The sequence below is a fragment of the Schistocerca americana genome, chromosome X, assembly GCF_021461395.2.
Source record: "Schistocerca americana isolate TAMUIC-IGC-003095 chromosome X, iqSchAmer2.1, whole genome shotgun sequence".
NCBI lineage: Eukaryota > Metazoa > Arthropoda > Insecta > Orthoptera > Acrididae > Schistocerca > Schistocerca americana.
Window position 1 is genome coordinate 580,534,895 of NC_060130.1, and position 20,872 is coordinate 580,555,766.

Sequence of the window (20,872 nt, forward strand, 5' to 3'; positions counted from 1 at the left end):
TTTATATTATCCACCCACAGTGCTGCTAATCCAAATGAAGATGTACCAGCTGCGCGGAGTGGCCGGCGGTTTTAGTCGTCATGTCACGAACTGCGCGGGCCCTCCCGCCGGAGGTTATGGTCCTCCCTCGGGCATGGGTGTGTGTGTTGTTCTTAGTTTAAGTTAGTTTAAGTAGTGTGTAAATCTAGGGACCTATGACCTAAACAGTTTGGTCCATTAGGAATTCACACTAATTTTGACGATGTACCACGATTTCCTCTATTCTAAAATCTACCATATTCGCGTCCTGGTACCGAGCGAGGTGGCGCAGTGGTTAGCCCACTGGACTCGCATTCGGGAGAAAGACGGTTCAAACATGCCTCCAAACATCCTGATTAAGGTTTTCCATGATTTCCCTAAATCACTTCAGGTAAATGCCGCGATGATTCCTTTGAAAGGGCACAGCCGTCTTCCTTTCCCATCCTTCCCTTATCCAGTGGGACCGTTGACCTCGCTGTTTGTTCCCCTCCCCCTAATCAACCAATCAACCCATCCTGGTCAATAATGTACGAGATGGTCTAATGCTTGAAGAGTCACTGGAAAGTGCACAGGACTGCTTGGCACCTCAACAAGTTTCTATCCTGTTCACAGTGTTGGAAAATATCCGTAGTGTCCATTAATCGACCGCTGAGGTATGAATTCATTCCGATATTACGCTGGACACGTATCAAGCTAACAGGTAGAAGATCCACTGGTTGATCCAACTCATATGTTTTCTCGGTATTGTTAGCCTTCCCTGCTAATGTCTGCTGCATGTTTCGGCGTTTTTTCTCAGTTTTAAATGTATTACAGTTTGCACATAAGTCAAATCCTTTTACAGATATTTTATAGTCGAATTTAGATCGTCAGTGTCGTATGAATTAGGAAACGCTCCATAAATTTGAAGTTTCCGAGATGAAGTTTATTATTCACATCGGTGACTGCTTTCAAAATTATCCAGAGCGGCCAATGTAATACCACATTCACCCATACTTTGATATGATGGCGGGGGGTAGGGGGGGGCGGTGAAATAATTTGCACTTAATACAAACGAGCGCTCTTTTAAATTTAGAGTGTATGACTTCACAACGATTTCGCAACTAAACCTCAACTGACATGGTGACCAGGAAGCTGTTTGTTTTTGTGCATTTGTCAGGGGAAACATTTGACAGAAATGGCTTCAGAGATGTGAACTGAAGTCCTGGTTGTATCAAGAATTGTAGAACACATAGCTGTTCGTGAAGTGGTGGCGCAATTCTTCCACTGCGCAGAAATCTCCATACGAATAATAGTAGAACAAGTTATACTGGTTTTTTTTTTCAACATACACAAACAAGTACGTTCACGTTCCTCCTGGGACGTCTAAATTTATGATCCAACATACCTTGCATTTCCAAATCGTCGTTGGAAAAAGTATTCCACATAAACACACCACAAAATCTTGGAATTTTGAGTTTGTTGGTTACCTTAAGAAGATCAGTACTGGTAAGCGGTCTGTCTGACAGTGCAGATAGGGGACTTATTTTTTAATTAACAGTCCAAGTCTTTCTTGTATGATTTTTTGTATATCCTTAATTGATAGTGACGGCCTCCATCATCCTATTATGCTTTTTAGATTCCTGTAATTGCTCTTAAGCATTTTGTGCATTCTTTACTGTTTGAGCTATGGCAGCAGCTCCTCCTGCTAATGACCGAAATGCTCATAGTGCTGCTAACATTGCCATTACGAACAGGATACATTCACCAGACGTCAAGGAATTGGGCAGAACCCTAGGCATTTTAATATAATTTCTTCTTGTTACTCCTTTCTTCTTCTTTGTCTTCAAGATGCTTTTAGCTACTGCCACCTGGTTACTCTCTCAGTGTACAACAACTACCATGAAGAGCCAAAGAGACTGGTACACCTGCCTAATGTGTAGGGCCCCCGCGAGCACGCGGGAGTGCTGCAACACACATAAACACACCACAAGATCGTGGACTTGACTAACATCTGAAGTAATGCTGGAGGGAACTGACATCATGAATCCTGTATGGCTGTCCATAAATCCGTAAGAATACGATGGGATGGAGATCTCTTCTGAACAGCACGTTGCAAAGTATCCCAATAACGTTCATGTCTGGGGAATTTGGTGGCCAGTGGAAGTGTTTGAACTCGGAAGAGTGTTCCTGGAACCACTCTGTAACAATTCTGGACGTCAGGGGTGTCACAATGTCCTGCTGGAATTGCCCAAGTCTGTTGAAATGCACATTGGACATGGATGGATGTAAGCAATCAGACAGGATACATACGTACGTGTCACCTTTAAAGTCGTATCTAGGTATATCAGGGATCCCATGTCACTCCAACTGCACATGCCACACACCAATATGAAACCTCCACCAGCCTGAACAGTCTGCTGCTCACATGCAGGGTCCATGAATTTATGAGCTCGACACAATTTGAAACGACACTCGTCCAACTAGGGAATATGTTCCCAATCATCAACAGTCCAATGTCGGTGTTGACGGGCCTAGGCGAGGCGTGAGGCTTTGTGTCATGTAGTCATCAAGGATACACGAGTGGGCCTTCAGCTCCGAAAGCCCATATCGACGATGTTTGGTTGAATGGGTCTCACGCTGACACTTGTTGATGGCCGGCCGGAGTGGCCGAGTTGGTCTAGGCGCTACAGTCTGGAACCGCAGGTTTGAATCCTGCCTCGGACATGGATGTGTGTGATGTCCTTACGTTAGTTAGGTTTAAGTAGTTGTAAGCTCTAGGGGACTGATTGTGGTGTCACCGCCAGACACCACACTTGCTAGGTGGTAGCCTTTAAATCGGCCGCGGTCCATTAGTATATGTCGGACCCGCGTGTTGCCACTATCAGTGATTGCAGACCGAGCGCCGCCACATGGCAGGTATAGTCTAGATAGAGACTCCCTAGCACTCGCCCCAGTTGTACAGCCGACTTTGCTAGCGATGGTTCACTGACTACATACGCTCTCATTTGCAGAGACGACAGTTTAGCATATCATTCAGCTACGTCATTTGCTACGACCTAGCGAGGCGACATATTCAGTTACTATGTCTTCTGAACAGATAATATTGTGACTCATGTACCGTCAAGAGCGACGTTCATCATTAATGGATTAAAGTCAAGTATCTAACTAATTACGTCCGCTTTTTCTGAATTCTAATTCCTTGTCATGTACCAGACCTCACGTCAGTATAGTCCTTCCCTCCTCACGCCAGCCTGCGTGAGCTAAAACGCGTGCATTTCGGCCTCCTCTCGTAACACGGTGTTGGCTCTTCTGCCAACGCAACATTGTCGACGAGTCAAAACGGTGTTCTTATCTATACTGCCCTGATTTACTTGTGTAATGGCTTCGCCACAATCTCCAGATGTACTGTCTGAATTTTATCGCTTACCGAATCAGCAGACGTAGGCATTAGTGGATGCCCTAGGACAGCTCGTCCAGGGTCAATGTGCATTGCAAAACGATGTGGCAGCCGCTGCTCCACCGTTTACGCAGCGACAACACGCAGTTGCACCAACCTTCAGATCTTTTGATGCTGCACTGGTAAGCTGGACGGAGTGGTCACGCCAATTTGGATTCCATCTCACCGCCTACAGAATTCAAGGTAACGAGCGGCAGCCTCTTCTATTGTCGTCCATCGGAGTGCAAACCTACCGTGTGATAGTCAAATTATTTCCCCAATGCAATGTACCAACTCTGTCCTACGACGAAATTTTGTCTGCATTTGATGCATATTTCAAACAATCAGTCAGTTTAGTTGCAAAACGGTATACCTTCTTTCGTACAAAACGTACGGCAGGTCAGATTAATAGGGAGTGAGTTGCAACCATGCAAGGCCTTACTAGGGATTGTGCTTTTGAGTGTCAGTGTGGACTCCCATACTCAGATACTATGGTAACGTGATGCAATTGCACAGAACGTTTCTGATGTTTGTATAAGGGAACAGATTTTGAAACTAGTCAATCCCTCCCTTCAACAAGTGATGGACGTACTGGATCGAATGGACACACTGGACTTTGCACAGGTATAATTTGAAACTTCGCCAGCCATGTGTCAAGTTAACCGGCCCGCCGGGCGAGCTGCACAGAGCAGTGAACAGCCCTCACGCCCGGCCCCGCCGCTCCGCCAGGCTCTCATCCACGTGTGCCGTGCCGGCAAGCAAATGCAGTGCTCAAATCCAGCCCGCGGTGCGCTACTAAACATTCACGTAAGAATTGCCCGTCACGCCAAGCTATTTGCTTTTTCTGTAGTAAAAAAGGACATGTTTAGCGTGTTTGCCAGAAAAAGCTCAGATCTGAAACTCAAAACCATTCCAGGCCCTTTGGTTCGCGCCAGAATTGGAATTGAACCAAGGATACTCAGGCTCACGAAACTTCGCCCATGGAAATTCAAGTCGTACATTCCACTCCGCCCAGTGCCACTCTCTCTAACAGTGACGGTGTTCGTCTCACAAATAGTGTGCGTTGACGTCGCCGGAACTCCCGTCAAGTTGCAAGTGATTTTGTACCAGTGTGAGTTCACGTTGCACGAGACAGTCGCTCTTGTCGTCAGCAGGACAATAAACTTTTTGTAGACTTGGAAATTAACGACAAAGTGATACCATTCCAGCTCGATACTGGAGCTGCAGTTTCACTGATCAATCAACACACTTACAAACAGCTTGGCACACCTCCGTTGCGTGCCACAAATGTTAAGTTAACTAGCTATTCGGGTCAAGAGATCCTTGTGTTAGGAGAGTACAGCCTTCTTGCAATGTACAAAGGACAAACAAAACTTGTGTCATTTTACATCCTTCGTTCCTCTTCTGTAGTGAACTTGTTTTGTTTCGATTTATTTCAGTTGCTTAACTTGTATATAGTAAATCAGGTCGTACCAGTGAACCAGTCTGTGCCTTCAGACAGTGTTGCTCGCCTATGTGAAGAATTTGCAGATATTTTTGCACTGGGCCTCGGCTGCGCTAACAACTATAAAGCACATTTAGAACTGAAAGTAAACGCGAAACCGAAATTTTTCAGAGGGCGCAATGTTCCCCACGCATTGCGTGATGAGGTTGCAAAAACATTACACGATTTGGAATCACAAGGTGTAATTGAACGTGTGCAGGCTTCTCTCTGGGCATCACCCTTAGTAATTTTGCCAAAACCTTCCGGAAAATTGACACTTTGTGTGGACTTCAAGGCAACAGTGAATCCACAACTAGTGGTAGCAACTTTTCCTTTACCCCGCTCGGAAGATCTTTTTGACAAACTGTGCCCGGGCAAATATTTTTTGAAGTAGGACCGAGCAGATGCGTACTTGCAAATACTGGTGGACGAAGAATCCCAGCACATTTTGGTGGTTAACATGCATCTTGGTTTGTATCAATTCAAACGACTACCATTCGGGTGTGCATCCGCCCCTGCATTGTTTCAGCAATATCTACAAACTGTTTTTGCGTCGGTTCCTACTGAAGCAAACTATATGGACGATATTGTGATCTCCGGAAAGACGGAAGAACATTTAGCCAATCTCAGAACATTATTTCAGGTCTTGCGACAAAATGGTCTTCGCTTACGGAAGGACAAATGTGTGTTTTCTGCTCGTGACTTGCCATACCTGGGCCATGTACTCAATGCCCAAGGCATACATCCCAGTCCAGAGCACCTCCGTTCCATACAAGACTTGCCTTCGCCGCAGAATTTGAAGCAGCTACAGAGCGTGCTGGGAAAAATAAACTATTTTCACCGACATGTGCCTCATGCCTCTTCCATTTCAGCTCCGCTTCAACGCTTATGCCGTAAAGGTGTTCCGTTCGTCTGGACGACGGAATGCGAACGCGCCTTTCGCCGGTTGAATTCGGCGTTGCTTTCCAATACTTGCCTTACGCCATTCGATCCCCAGAAGCCCCTTTTGGTGATGGTGGATGCATCGGATTTCAGGATCGGTGCTATGCTTGCACACAAAGATGGCTCGCACGATCGCACTATTGCCTTTGCGTCCAAATTGCTCTCGTCTGCGCAAAGAAACTATTCACAGATCGAGAAAGAAGCATTGGCTCTCGTATTTGGTGTTACAAAGTTTCATGACTTCTTGTATTTTCGTCACTTTACCATAATCACAGACCACAAACCTTTGACATCGCTTTTTCATCTGAACAAACCTGTACCTCCACGTACAGTGCAGAAATTCATTCGCTGGTCTATTTTCCTCTCGCAGTTCCGCAACGATATCTTGTATCGGTCCACTGCTAAGCACGGAAACGCCGATGCGTTGTCCCGTTTGCCTGTTGCTAAGGGTAGGGCATTCGATTCCTCCGAACTTGCTTGCATGTTCATTGATTCGGAAACCGATGACGTGGTCGAATCGTTTCCGATTGATTTTCGTCGTCTAGCTACAGCGACAACTGCCGACCCTGTCCTTGCTACCGTTCTGCGTTTTGTTGCTACGCAATGGCCCTTGTCAAAGTCACGGATCGGGGACCCGTTGGTTCGCCGATTTTTTGCTCACAAGCAGAGACTTTTTGTTCGACGTGGTATTTTGCTTTTACGTTCTGATCATGATCAGTCCAGGGTCGTGGTCCCACGGTCGTTACAGTCCTCTGTCTTAAGGCCTCTCCACCAAGGACATTGGGGTATAGTGAGAACGAAACAACTTGCTCGCCGGCACTGCACTTGGTTCGGAATCGATGCCGCGATTACGACTATGTGCTCTTCTTGCATGGTGTGTGCCAAACAATAATCAGCACCACCGCGGAAATTCTCTGCATGGCCAAAAGCCACTCTCCCTTGGCAACGCTTACACATCGATTTTGCTGGTCCATTCTGGAATACTCGATGGTTGGTTGTGATAGATTCATTCAGTAATTTTCCTTTTGTTGTCCGGATGTCTTCTACGACATCATCTGCCACCATCCACGCGTTATCTGCTATATTTTGCATTGAAGGTCTTCCACAGACAATTGTTTCCGACAATGGCCCACAATTCATGTCCGCAGAATGTTCAGTCATTCTGCAAGGCCAATGGTATTCAACGTCTGACGTCCGCGCCGTTTTCGCCACAGTCAAACGGTGCCGCTGAATGATTGGTCAGAACTTTCAAGTAACAGATGTTGGAGTTGAAAGAGTCGCATTCTCGGGAGGACGCGTTATTGCTCTTTTTGTCCTCGTATCACTCTCAACCCCGAGATGGTCGCTCGCCGGCTGAGTTGCTCCACGGTCGCCCTCATCGAACCTCGATGTCTTTGCTACATCCGCCGCATCAGGTTTCCGTAGAGCGGCAGACACCTGCTTTTTCCCCAGGCGACGTTGTCTACTACCGCCACTATCGAGGTTCACGGCGTTGGCTCGAAGGGCGCATTCTTCGCTGCCTCGGACGCGCTATGTATCTGGTTTTGGGGGCCTCTGGTGAGTTGCGCCGGGATCTCAATCAGCTGCGCCTCTGTCGTCGCACGGGATCTGCCGCTCCCCGTCTGCTTTCAGCGACGGTGCCGTCCGGTCAGCGCCCCGGGGACCCATCTACTGGCTCGCCTCAGCCACAGGCGTTACCCACGTTGCCTTCCATTTTGCCCCATGGCGACGCGCCGCCGCCGCCGCCTGTTCTCCCGCCGGCGATGCCCGCAGTGGACGCGTCGCTGCAGCCGCCGATCGCTCCCCGTGTCCAGTTCTCCTCCGACATCGAACTCTCGCCCGCTCCGGACCATATGTCGATCTCGCCCGTCGGGTGCCCCGACCCGATGGAGATCGACCCTTCGGCCCCTCCTGTCTCTCTACGGGCGCATTCACCGCATGTTGGCGTGCACCCTAGACTAGGTTTTCAGGCGTTCTCTAGCTCCCCGCGCTCCGAATGGCAGGGTGCGGGTGGCACAGCGTCGCCTGTTGTTAGGCTCCCCACCTCGTCGCATACGTCAACATGTGGTCCTCCCCACGGCGGGCGGAGGCCTTATACCACAACCGTCAGCCGATTTGCGGGGGAGGAATGTGGTGTCACCGCCAGACACCACACTAGCTAGGTGGTAGCCTTTAAATCGGCCGCGGTCCGTTAGTATACTTCGGACCCGCGTGTCGCCACTATCAGTGATTGCAGACCGAGCGCCGCCACACGGCAGGTCTAGTCTAGAGACTCCCTAGCACTCGCCCCAGTTGTACAGCCGACTTTGCTAGCGATGGTTCACTGACTACATACGCTTTCATTTGCAGAGACGACAGTTTAGCATAGTCTTCAGCTACGTCATTTGGTACGACCTAGCAAGGCGCCATATTCAGTTACTACGTCTTCCGAACAGATAATATTGTGACTCATGTACCGTCAAGAGCGACGTTCATCATTAATGGATTAAAGTTAAGTATCTAACTAATTACGCCGTTTTCTGAATTCCAATTCCATGTCATGTTCCAGACTTCACGTCAGTATAGTCCTTCCCTCCTCACGCTAGCCTGTGTGAGCTAAAACGCGTGCATTTCGGCCTCCTCTAGTAATACGGTGTTGGCTCTTCTGCCAACGCAACACTGATCACCTCAGAAGTTAAGTCCCATAGTGCTCAGAGCCATTTTGAACTTGTTGATGGTCCAGCATTGAAATCTGCAGTAATTTCCGGAAGGGCTGTACTCCTGTCTCGTTGAGAGATTTTCTTCAGTCGTCGTTGGTCCCGTTCTTGCAGGATGTTTCTCCGGCCGCAGCAATGTCGGAGATTTGATGTTTTATCGGATTCTTGATATTCACAGCACACTCGTGGATTGGACGTACGGGAAAATCCCCACTTCATTGCTACCTCGGTGATACTGTATCCCATCGCTTGTGCGCCGACTATAACACTACGTTCAAACTCGGTTAAATCTTGATAATCTTCCATAGTAGCAGCAGTAACCGATCTAAAAATTGCGCCAGACACTTGTCTTACATAGGCGTCTCTGACCGCAGCGCCGTATTCTACCTGTTTACATATCTCTGTTTGAATTCGAATGCCTATACCAGTTTCTTTGGTGCTACAGTGTATATGCTTGAATGAAATTTATTCCAGCATAGAATTTAAGTTCGGTACGTATTACTTTTTCACCTGTAAATGCCGCAGTGTGTTTTTATGTGCCAGTCTCCCTTCTTCAACATAATTACTTAGCATTATGGACTAAAACTCGACCCCCAGCGAGACGTTCTGTCAAAACTTGATTTGCAGGGTATGCCAAATTATGCTCCTGTAGGCTTTGTCAAGTAGATTAATCCCATTATAACCACAAGCCAGACTATATTTTAGTTTCACCCTAGGTCCACAGAAGTTGTATGTAGGAGTATGAAGTTCGAATGGCAGTTTGTCGAGAATACCACCGCCACCTCTGATGCACTTCCTAACAATCGTGTTATGCTGCTTCACTGTCTGAGGTTTGCACATCCTATTATATACTGAATTGTGAGCGTTAACCCAACCGTTTTGCAATTATGGAAAGCCAAGCCATTTTGCCAAGGCATTTTTCCTATGACATCTTATAACATGCTCTACAAGAAACACATCTTGTTCAGAACTTTTCTGCAGATCCTCTGTGTAACAACTACCTGCTGTTCTTTGAGATGTACAGTTTTCAGGTTTGTACTCTGTCTGTACTTTGGACATAGTAAATGTCTCCAGCGACCAGTTCGAACGGTAATACTTCTCAAACGCAATGTTGTATTTCGAAATATACACCCGATCACCTACACTGAACTTTTAGTTGGAAGGTTTCACAATATTAATACGGTTGTATGCTGTTTTTAGCTGCCCATTGTCACACACAGCAATAGGTCTCATCTTAAAAAATCGTTCGAGTTTCAACGTGATTATACTCCTAAATAATTTTTGGAAGAACGACGAAGATTAAACAGCATCGAAATACGGCTCTTAATGGTTATGCTGAGACACTCCACATTATTTGCTTTGATGTGGGAGAGAGTTGAGAAATGGTTTATTTTTTATCTCTGCATTACCTATATGAAATAGTTACTGCAAAATTTACTTCTGTGATCGGTTTGTACGTTGTCAGGACACCGATCTGTCCTACTCTGCAGCAATTGTTCAGGCACCTGCACAGCTTCCCTCTCAGTCTTTGCCTTCACGGGAAGGACCCAGGTGAATTTGTAATATGTATCTACGATCATTAAACTATAAATCTACCCTTTATTCAGTCATGAATATTCCCCCATATCCACAAAATTGGCCTGCCATAATTCATCCAAACCACTTATTATGACTCATCCGCAATTGAACGTTTTGAGAGCACATATGGGAGTTCATAGGCTATAGTCTCCATTATTCAATAATGTGCCTTTCTCAGGGTTCAAAAACGATTTATATTACTTGGTTCATACGAGCTGTATTCCCTGCGGTGACTGATCCTGTCATTAGTCATAGTCGGTCTATAATTTCTTTGGGGTCGTTTTAATATATACTACAGAAGTAATATTCTATTGAATGTCAGTACCTCTGTCATCACTCTGAACACCACTTAACAGTGGTCTAATAATGTTAATGTGTTTCCTACTGTTCGTGCTTTATAATCATCCTTTTTGGACTGTTGTCTCATCTATCTGTGTTAATCATGTGTAGTGTTTCAGCATATGATCTCTTCTCTTTCGACACATGCTTTTTGGCGTTTGAAGCACTTAGGAACGTTAGCTGCACTAATCCAGGTGTCCACTCAAACTCCCTGTCTCTAGCGTGTATTCCGTCCATTGTTAAACGCATAGGTAGCTATACCAGCATATATGGCGTGTCACGACTGACCCCATATGTCATATCTAATTAGCTAGTACTGGAATGGCTGATGAAATCGGTGATAGTTTCTTCTTCTTGTTCTTGTTCGTTCTTCTTCTTTTCTTCCTCTTTCTCTCTTCGTCCTCTACTATCATCTCCCACTGTGTGTGAGAGCTGTTTCATACTTTCCATTATCGTTCTAAACATTTCAGAGAGAGAAACTGCTCACACTGCATTCGACCCAGTTTTAAGAGTTATAATTTGTGACAAACTGCTTTCTGCACGTCTATGGCTTTGCATTTTATCAAAATGATGCTGGATACTAAACTTACTTTGGGATTGTATGCATGTTATACGTTCCAGAGCTAGCTGTGGCTATAAGCTGTTCGCCTTTCAGATTCCTGTTGACAGACTCATTTGTCGCATCCACCAGGGATTCATGCAACTTGGTTTTCATAGCTATTGCCTTGATAAACCGATCCAGTTCTGTTAATCATGCAGTGACACTTCCATTGATTGCTTCCGTTTTTTCGTCTACATAAGCCTCACGTAACTTGATTTCGTCATTCAACTGTTCCACATTACAATTACTCTTTCGTAATTGCTGCCTTGATATTGGTATCCATTTATATTAATCCTGTGTTGATCTCTTGCTCACTTTGCTGGATTCTACCACTGATCTGAGATTCACCTTTTGCAGCTGCTACCTTGACACCACTACCCATTTCAGCTAATTTTGCATTGAGAGTCTCAATTTTTCTGTCGGTATATAAATATATGATTGGCTTTCGCTTCATCCCATAACAACGATCACATTCCGTACATTCGAATTTATCCATAGCCTACAATACACTGACACAGTTACGTTTCGGTACACTGTCTTTTATCGAGAATCTCCTCAAAGTTTCGCCTTTCATTCAGTTATCTCGTTTTATCAATAACCAGAAAACTATACTGCAAGTTAATTCAGCAATTCCCACATATGGTAACGAATCCATTTAATTACATGTCAGTTCTTACATACACACATACGTCAATGATGACGTGTTCATATTGGCATGCAGAGTATTTTATAGGGCACACTCATGTAGCTCTTAAACTTGTATTTATAAACACTTCATATTGTAGAATATATATGAAAAGACTTTAATACGATCGCAGTTCTGTGCCTGTATCCATCACACTTGGCTCATACATTTCTACTTTCATACAGACACAACACTAATCGCAGAATTGAGCCATAATTTCTTCCGATGGTCGCGGAGTTTTGGCAGGCTGACCACAGCAGTTTACTCTATAAGATCTTGTAGAATTGATGCACTTAAGATTGCCATCTTTTTTGACAGTTTACGGCATATTTTAAAAAATATTTTGTGTACACCTATTCTTAAACGTCTGTTCCTGTAGCTGCATCACCCTCTGTTGTTAAATACTATTTAACTTCTCCAGTGAGGTTTCCTGCTGTGACTCTATGATTTCCGAACACTACTGATGCCGAGTGAACGTTCCTGTTGAACAAAACTGAAGTCTGCTTTTACATATCACATAGTCGAAACCGTTCGTCTACGGATAATATCACTTCAGCACCACAAAATTGTGGATTTTCAAGTAATACCACCAGGTAGAACTCCCGATCTGACATCATACCGACGTTCACGCAATTCCGCCGGTATTGTTTAAACTGTAACTAATGTTAAAAAACATAATTATTGTGTCAAGTGGCAGTTTCTTCATCTCACCTGCTAGGCACCTCAACATCTCCTTCCTTTGCTGATTCACTCACAGCTGGATGAACTATTCAGCGATTGCTGTTAATATACATTATTTATAACAGTGTATGCAATTTTTAAAAATTTATTATCATAGTATAAAGTAAGAATACGCAAGCCTCTACTACCTGTTCATCGTCGGAATGAACAAGGCTACAATCATTTTTGGAGTTACGGTGCTCGTCAGAGAAGGAAGATTGGGTTTAACAACCTGTCGACATAGAGGTCATTAGAGGTGTAGCTCAAGCTCGACTTGTGTCAAGGATGGGGATGGAAATCGGCCGTGCCCTTCCAAAGGAATAATCTTGGCATTTACCTATAGCGACTTAAGCAAATCACGGAAAACCTAAATTTGGATTACCAGTTGCTGCTCGTCATTAATTTCTGTGAGGGCAGTGAGTGCACTTTGAAAGTGACGTCTGATGATGTAGCGCCCTTTACCTCACTATTACGAGAGAACACTGACTGCCCAACTTTGAAGTATTCGAGAAAAGATTTCATCCAGACACTATTTATGCATAGTGCATAGTGGCATAGTGGCAGCACAAAATTTTGAAAATAGCTGTCGTCTGTATGCCTTAAATTCGGCTTGTACCGCATGCAGACCAATAGGTGGAATTACTCACATAGGAATTCCAGTGAACTCAACCTCTACAGACCCGACAGGTTCTACACTCACACACATTGATACAAGGGGAATACGAGCATTAATACACTGCTCAGTTTGTTACATAGCTACACTACGTATGCTCAAATAGTCGACAAGCTCACAGTATGCCATTCTTACACATGGACGCCAGTGGCACAATCTTTCTGTGGCCATCGATAACGCACAGTACAGATCTTCTAAATTCACACCACTTGAATGTTTTAACATAAGCTTGTGACTAATGAAGTTAATTCTAGCACGCCTCGTCACATATATCAGATATTGAGACCTTACAATCATACATACGAAAATCTATTGGAGTAAGGGATGGATCATACTGGTCTGCTGTCTTCTTCTTTATTTGCCCCATCATATTACACAAAACTTCACCCTCATACCACGAATTTTCAACTCTGTTACTGACATGTTGCATGCTTTCAACTACGACCACGACGGCAGAGTCACTGTCCAGTGACAGGCCCACATTAATGTGTTTCGATCCACTTTCAGTCACATTATAAGTGCTTGCAAGCACCTTGAGGGGTTTGCCTGCAGCATGGTGGTCTGTGGCAGCAGCTGCTGCTGGTACTGCTGTGGCTGCACTGATGGACCAGTATAATCGATCACCTCCGGGTCCGGTAAATCAGGAAGACCATCTGCGTGTTGCTGTTGCTGTGTCAGTACGGCCAATAGTACGTGGAAGTCCTCATCCAGCAGTTCCACTACTACCGGATCAGGGGCGTGTTGTGTTGCTGGAATACAAAAGCAAGCGTAAGCATATTCGAATGTATATTTTTATTAATAAAAATATTAATAACAATTAAAATACTTTCTTTCAAATCTAACAGTCTTATTCTTCTTACACCTGTGGCCACTGGCTGGTCCCTAGTGCCATTTCGTCATTTCACTTAGAAGGTCAGACCTCAAACGAGGGGGTTTCGAACAACTGCAATCATAATATAATAAAGGTGAGAGGTGGAGGGAACACGATTCCTATTGGACCAGTATTGCTATTGGTCTAGGAAAGTTGTTGTTGTGGTCTCACTCCTGAGACTGATTTGATGCAGCTCTTCATGCTACCCTGTCCTGTGCAAACTTCTTCATCTCCCAGTACTTACTGCAACCTGCATCCTTCTGAATCTGGTTAGTGTATTCATCTCTTGGTCTCCCTCTACGATTTTTACCCTCCACGCTGCCCTCCAATACTAAATTGGTGATCCCTTGATGCCTCAGAACATGTCCTACCAACCGGTCCCTTCTTCTTGCCAAGTTGTGCCAAAAGCTCCTCTTCTCCCCAATTCTATTCAATACCTCCACATTAGTTATGTGATCTATCCATCTGATCTTCAGCATTCTTCTGTAGCACCACATTTCGAAAGCTTCTATTCTCTTCTTGTCCATGTTTCACTTCTATACATGGCTACACTCCATACAAATACTTTCAGAAACGACTTCCTGACACTTATATCTATACTCGATGTTAACAAGTTTCTCTTCTTCAGAAACACTTTCCTTGCCATTGCCAGTCTACATTTTATATCTTCTCTACTTCGACCATCATCAGTTATTTTACTCCCCAAATAGCAAAACTCCTTTACTACTTTAAGTATCTCATTTCCTAATCTAATTCCCTCAGCATCACCCGACTTAATTCGACTACATTCCATTATCCTCGTTTTGTTTTTGTTGATGTTCATCCTATATCCTCCTTTCAAGACATTATCCATTCCATTCAACTGCTCTTTCAAGTCCTTTGCTATCTCTGACAGAATTACAATGTCATCGGCGAACCTCAAAGTTTTTATTTCTTCTCCATGGATTTTAATACCTATTCCGAATTTTTCTTTTGTTTCCTTAACTGCTTGCTCAATATACAGATTGTATAACAACGGGGAGAGGCTACAACCCTGTCTCACTCCCTTCTCAACCACCGCTTCCCTTTCAGTAGTTCTAATGGAATGTTGGCTACTCCCGGGGCCATGTTTCGACTCAGGTCTTTCAGTGCTCTGTCAAACTCTTCACGCAGTATCGTATCTCCCATTTCATCTTCATCTACATCCTCTTCCATTTCCGTAATATTGTCCTCAAGTACATCGCCCTTGTGTAGGCCCTCTATATACTCCTTCTACCTTTCTGCTTTCCCTTCGTTGCTTAGAATTGGGTTTTCATCTGAGCTCTTGATATTCATACAAGTGGTTCTCTTCTCTCCAAAGGTCTCTTTAATTTTCCTGTAGGCAGTATCTATCTTACCCCTAGTGAGATAAGCCTCTAAATCCTTACATTTGACCTCTAGCCATCCCTGCTTAGCCATTTTGCACTTCCTGTATATCTCATTTTTGAGACGTTTGTATTCCTTTTTGCCTGCTTCATTTACTGCATTTTTATATTTTCTCCTTTCATCAGTTAAATTCAATATTTCTTCTGTTACCCAAGGATTTCTACTAGCCCCGTCTTTTTACCTACTTATTCCTTGCTGCCTTCACTACTTCATCCCTCAGAGCTACCCCTGTTTCTTCTTCTGTACTTCTGTCAATTGTTCCCTTTTGTTCTCCCTGAAACTCTGTACAACCTCTGGTTTATTCAGTTTATCCAGGTCCCATCTCCTTAAATTCCCACCTTTTTGCAGTTTCTTCAGTTTTAATCTACAGTTCATAACCAATAGATTGTGGTCAGAGTCCACATCTGCCCCTGGAAATGTCTTCTAATTTAAAACCTGGTTCCTAAATCTCTGTGTTACAATTATATAACCTATCTGATACCTTCTAGTATCTCCAGGATTCTTCCATGCATACAACCTTCTTTTATGATTCTTGAACCAAGTGTTAGCTATGATTATGTTATGCTCTGTGCAAAATTCTACCAGACGGCTTCATCTTTCATTTCTTTCCCCCAATCCATATTCACCTGCTATGTTTCCATCTGTCCCTTTTCCTACTCTCGAATTCCAGTCACCCATGACTATTAAAGTTTCGTCTCCCTTCACTACCCGAATAATTTCTTCTATCTCATCATACATTTCATCAACTTCTTCATCATCTGCAGAGCTAGTTGGCATATAAACTTGTACTACTGTAGTAGGTGTGGGCTTCGTGTCTATCTTGGCCACAATAATGCGTTCACTACGCTGTTTGTAGTAGCTTACCCGCACTCCTATTTTTTTATTCATTATAAAACCTACTCCTGCATTACCCCTATTTGATTTTGTATTTATTACCCTGTATTCACCTGACCAAAAGTCTTGTTCCTCCTGCCACCGAACTTCACTAATTCCCACTATATCTAACTTTAAACTATCCATTTCCCTTTTTAAATTTCCTAACCTACCTGCCCGATTAAGGGATCTAACATTCCACGCTCCGATCCGTAGAACGCCAGTTTTCTTTCTCCTGATAACGACGTTCTCTTGAGTAGACCCCACCCGGAGATCGGAAGGGGGGCCTGTTTTACCTCCGGAATATTTTACCCAAGAGGACGCCATCATCATTTAACCATACAATAAAGCTGCATGCCCTCGAGGAAAATTACGGCTGTAGTTTCCCCTTGCTTTCAGCCGTTCGCAGTATCAGCAGAGCAAGGTCGTTTTGGTTAGTGTTACAAGGCCAGATCAGTCAATCATCCAGACTGTTGCCCCTGCAACTACTGAAAAGGCTGCTGCCCCTCTTCAGGAACCACACGTTTATCTGGCCTCTCAACAGATACCCACCCGTTGTGGTTGCACCTACGGTACGGCCATGTGTATCGCTGAGGCACGCAAGCCTCCCCACCAACGGCAAGGTCCATGGTTCATGGGGTGGGGGGTCGGTCTAGGAAGGAGTAGTAGAAGTGGTAGAAAAGGGGAGAGAGTGGGGGATTGGGTAGTGTTGACGTTAATCATTTCCCCAGCGGGGTGGGGGGGAGGGGGCGGGAGTACATTGAGTAAAAGTGGCTCAAGTGTGCAACCTGACGCCGGAACTGTGACATGACACCGGAAGTGAGCTCGACATAAGATCGTTATCTGGCTCTGTATCAAGAAAATTTTAGGTTAATAAATGGGAGGGAATTTCATGCAATCAAATTATAGGGCACCACATTGCATTTCATAATATAAATAGTCGTAATTATTCAGTCTTTTTAAAAGAGCTTCTGCCAGAGCTACATGAAGATGTTTGTCTGGAAGTTAGAGCAAACATGTGGCTACAACAGGATGGACCTCCAGTGCATTATGCTACCGCAACAACAAATTTCGTATCTCATCTGTATCCATATAAGTGGACTGGGTGGCATGCACCATATTTCTGGCCAGAAAGATCCTCAGATATAAACCCGCTGGATTTTTTTCTTTTGGTGTCGTATGAAGGTTTTGGTTTACTGTATCCCAGTAAAGTTTCTAATGTACATCATACCCCTCATAGCTGTTGCCGCTACGTATATCGAAAATACAGAGCGGTACTTTCGAGCATGTGGAGGAAGGGATGACTGAGTGATGCAGTACTTGCATCCAAGCAAACGGTGCCAGGTTCTAACACATTTTGCAAAGATGACCTGTTGTAAACGTAGAAGTTACAAAACTATTTTCCTCGCTATAAGAAAGCAAACTGTCCATTCTGTATTTCTTCACAGACTTTATTTTGTAAAGAAAACGTGGGTCATTTACTTGTAACGACACAATTCGGAAGCTGATACACATTTACTTGTGACGCAATACGGTAGGTTTTTTGTTGTAGTGTACTTCGCATTTAACCAGCGGAGATCGGGAGGCCCGTAAATAAAATTATGAATCTTATCTCAACATAAACACATAATTGTCTAACGCAATGCAAAAAAACGAACTTCTGCTTGCCAGAAGCAAAAATCGAACCCTGAGCTCCACACGTGAGTCGCGCACGCGTTTTCCTATCCTCAATTTGTTCCTCAAAACGCACCCTACAGTCCCTCGGAATTTGTCGGTGTCGTTTTGTAACTTCCTATATACTGGTTCTCCCTCTTAGGAGTCGTAACGCGAATTTTCTCCAGTGTTTCAGCAGATATCTGCGATGTTGTTTTAGTAATGTGTAACTTGAATCAACCGAAACAAATACTGCACAATACTACCTTCATGCGACGCCCAGCGTCGACAGGACGTATCCGTTTGTTTCCCGTTGCACACAAAATTATTTTTTCAAGCGGTATTTTACCGCCGTTCGATAGAGCGGTCCAAATTAGTCTAGTGAGATATTAATTTTATCGATACGTATCAACAGGCACAGAAAACACGATGAATAACTAATACTCCAGCAGCGACTCGTGTGCCGCCCTGCTAATCCCTGACGGCTACCGTCATGTAGCAGAAATGCTCGGTCACTGCACGAGTGCTTGATATTCTTCATGTTTTAGTGTTCCTGTTAACACACAATCAATAGAACTAGTATAGCACGAGACTAATTTGGGACCTCTAGATGGGGACGCAAAATCCCGCTTTAAAAGTCATTTTATTTGCAATGGGAAACAAACCGACGATTTCCATTGACGCTGGGCGTCGCATGGAGGATAGTTGTGCAGTATTTGTTCGGGCTGACTACAACTACACATTGCAAAAGCTACACTGCAAGCATCTGCTGCTTAAAAACCAGAGAAAACGTACCGAGCGTCTCTTAGGAGGTATACCCATATATATATATATATATATATATACCCATATATATATATATATATATATATATATATATATATATATATATATATATATAGGGTGTTACAAAAACTTTCAGGAAACATTCCTCACACACAAAGAAAGAAAATTTGTTATGCGTACATGTGTCCGGAAACGCTTACTTTCCATGTTAGAGCTCATTTTATTACTTCCCTTCAAATCACATTAATCATGGAATGGAAACACACAGCAACAGAACGTACCAGCGTGACATAAAACACTTTGTTACAGGAAATGTGCAAAATGTTCTCCGTTAGCGAGGATACATGCATCCACCCTCCGTCGCATGGAATCCCTGGTGCGCTGATGCAGCCCTGGAGAATGGCGTATTGTATCACAGCCGTCCACAATACGAGCACGAAGAGTTTCTACATTTGGTACCGGGGTTGCGTAGACAAGAGCTTTCAAATGCCCCCACAAATGAAAGTCAAGAGGGTTGAGGTCAGGAGACCGTGGAGGCCATGGAATTGGTCCGCCTCTACCAATCCATCGGTCACCGAATCTGTTGTTGAGAAGCGTACGAATACGTCGACTGAAATGTGCAGGAGCTCCATCGTGCATGAACCACATGTTGTCTTGTACTTGTAAAGGCACATGTTCTAGCAGCACAGGTAGAGTATCCCATATGAAATCATGATAACGTGCTCCATTGAGCGTAGGTGGAAGAACATGGGGCCCAATCAAGACATTACCAACAATGCCTGCCCAAACGTTCACAGAAAATCTGTGTTGATGACGTGATTGCACAATTGCGTGCGGATTCTCGTCAACCCATACATGTTGATTGCGAAAATTTACAATTTGATCACGTTGGAATGAAGCCTCATCCGTAAAGAGAACATTTGCACTGAAATGAGGATTGACACATTGTTGGATAAACCATTCGCAGAAGTGTACCCGTGAAAGCCAATCAGCTGCTGATATTGCCTGCACACGCTGTGCATGGTACGGAAACAACTGGTTCTCCCGTAGCACTCTCCATACAGTGACGTGGTCAACGTTACCTTGTACAGCAGTAACTTCTGTGACGCTGACATTAGGGTTATCGTCAACTGCACGAAGAATTGCCTCGTCCATTGCAGGTGTCCTCGTCGTTCTAGGTCTTCCCCAGTCGCGAGTCATAGGCTGGAATGTTCCGTGCTCCCTAAGACGCCGATCAATTCCTTCGAACGTCTTCCTGTCGGGACACCTTCGTTCTGGAAATCTGTCTCGATACAAACGTACCGCGCCACGGCTATTGCCCCGTGCTAATCCATACATCAAATGGGCATCTGCCAACTCCGCATTTGTAAACATTGCACTGACTGCAAAACCACGTTCGTGATGAACACTAACCTGTTGATGCTACATACTGATGTGCTTGATGCTAGTACTGTAGAGCAATGAGTCGCATGTCAACACAAGCACCGAAGTCAACATTACCTTCCTTCAATTGGGCCAATTGGCGGTGAATCGAGGAAGTACAGTACATACTGACGAAACTAAAATGAGCTCTAACATGGAAATTAAGCGTTTCCGGACACATGTCCACATAACATTTTTTCGTTATTTGTGTGTGAGGAATATATATATATATATATATATATATATATATATATATATATATATATATATATATTCTTTTGGTATCGTATGAAGGACCTGGTTTACTGTATATCAGTAAAGTTTCAAATGTGCATCATACCCCTCATAGAAATCCCTCCACAGGTCCGATAAGGTGTGTTCCGATTCCAGATAGGGTAGCATTCGTCATAACAACTCAGAGAAAGAATATTTTAGCATGGTAACAGTTAACTGCAGGAGCGTATGGAATGTTCCAGGAAATAGTATCGCTTACAAGCAGTAACAATGCCCACATTGCACTATGGACAGAAAGCTGGCTCAAAGTAGATGTGAATAAAAATTAATTTCTTCACTGTGACAGCTAAAATTTGCTAGGATGGACTGGGTTTTCTGATTGGTTTGTGTAGCGCATATACGGATGTTTAGTTCAACACCCGAGATTTCAATATTATTCTCTTTGGTGAAAGCTGTAGAAAGCCATGGTTAACAAACAC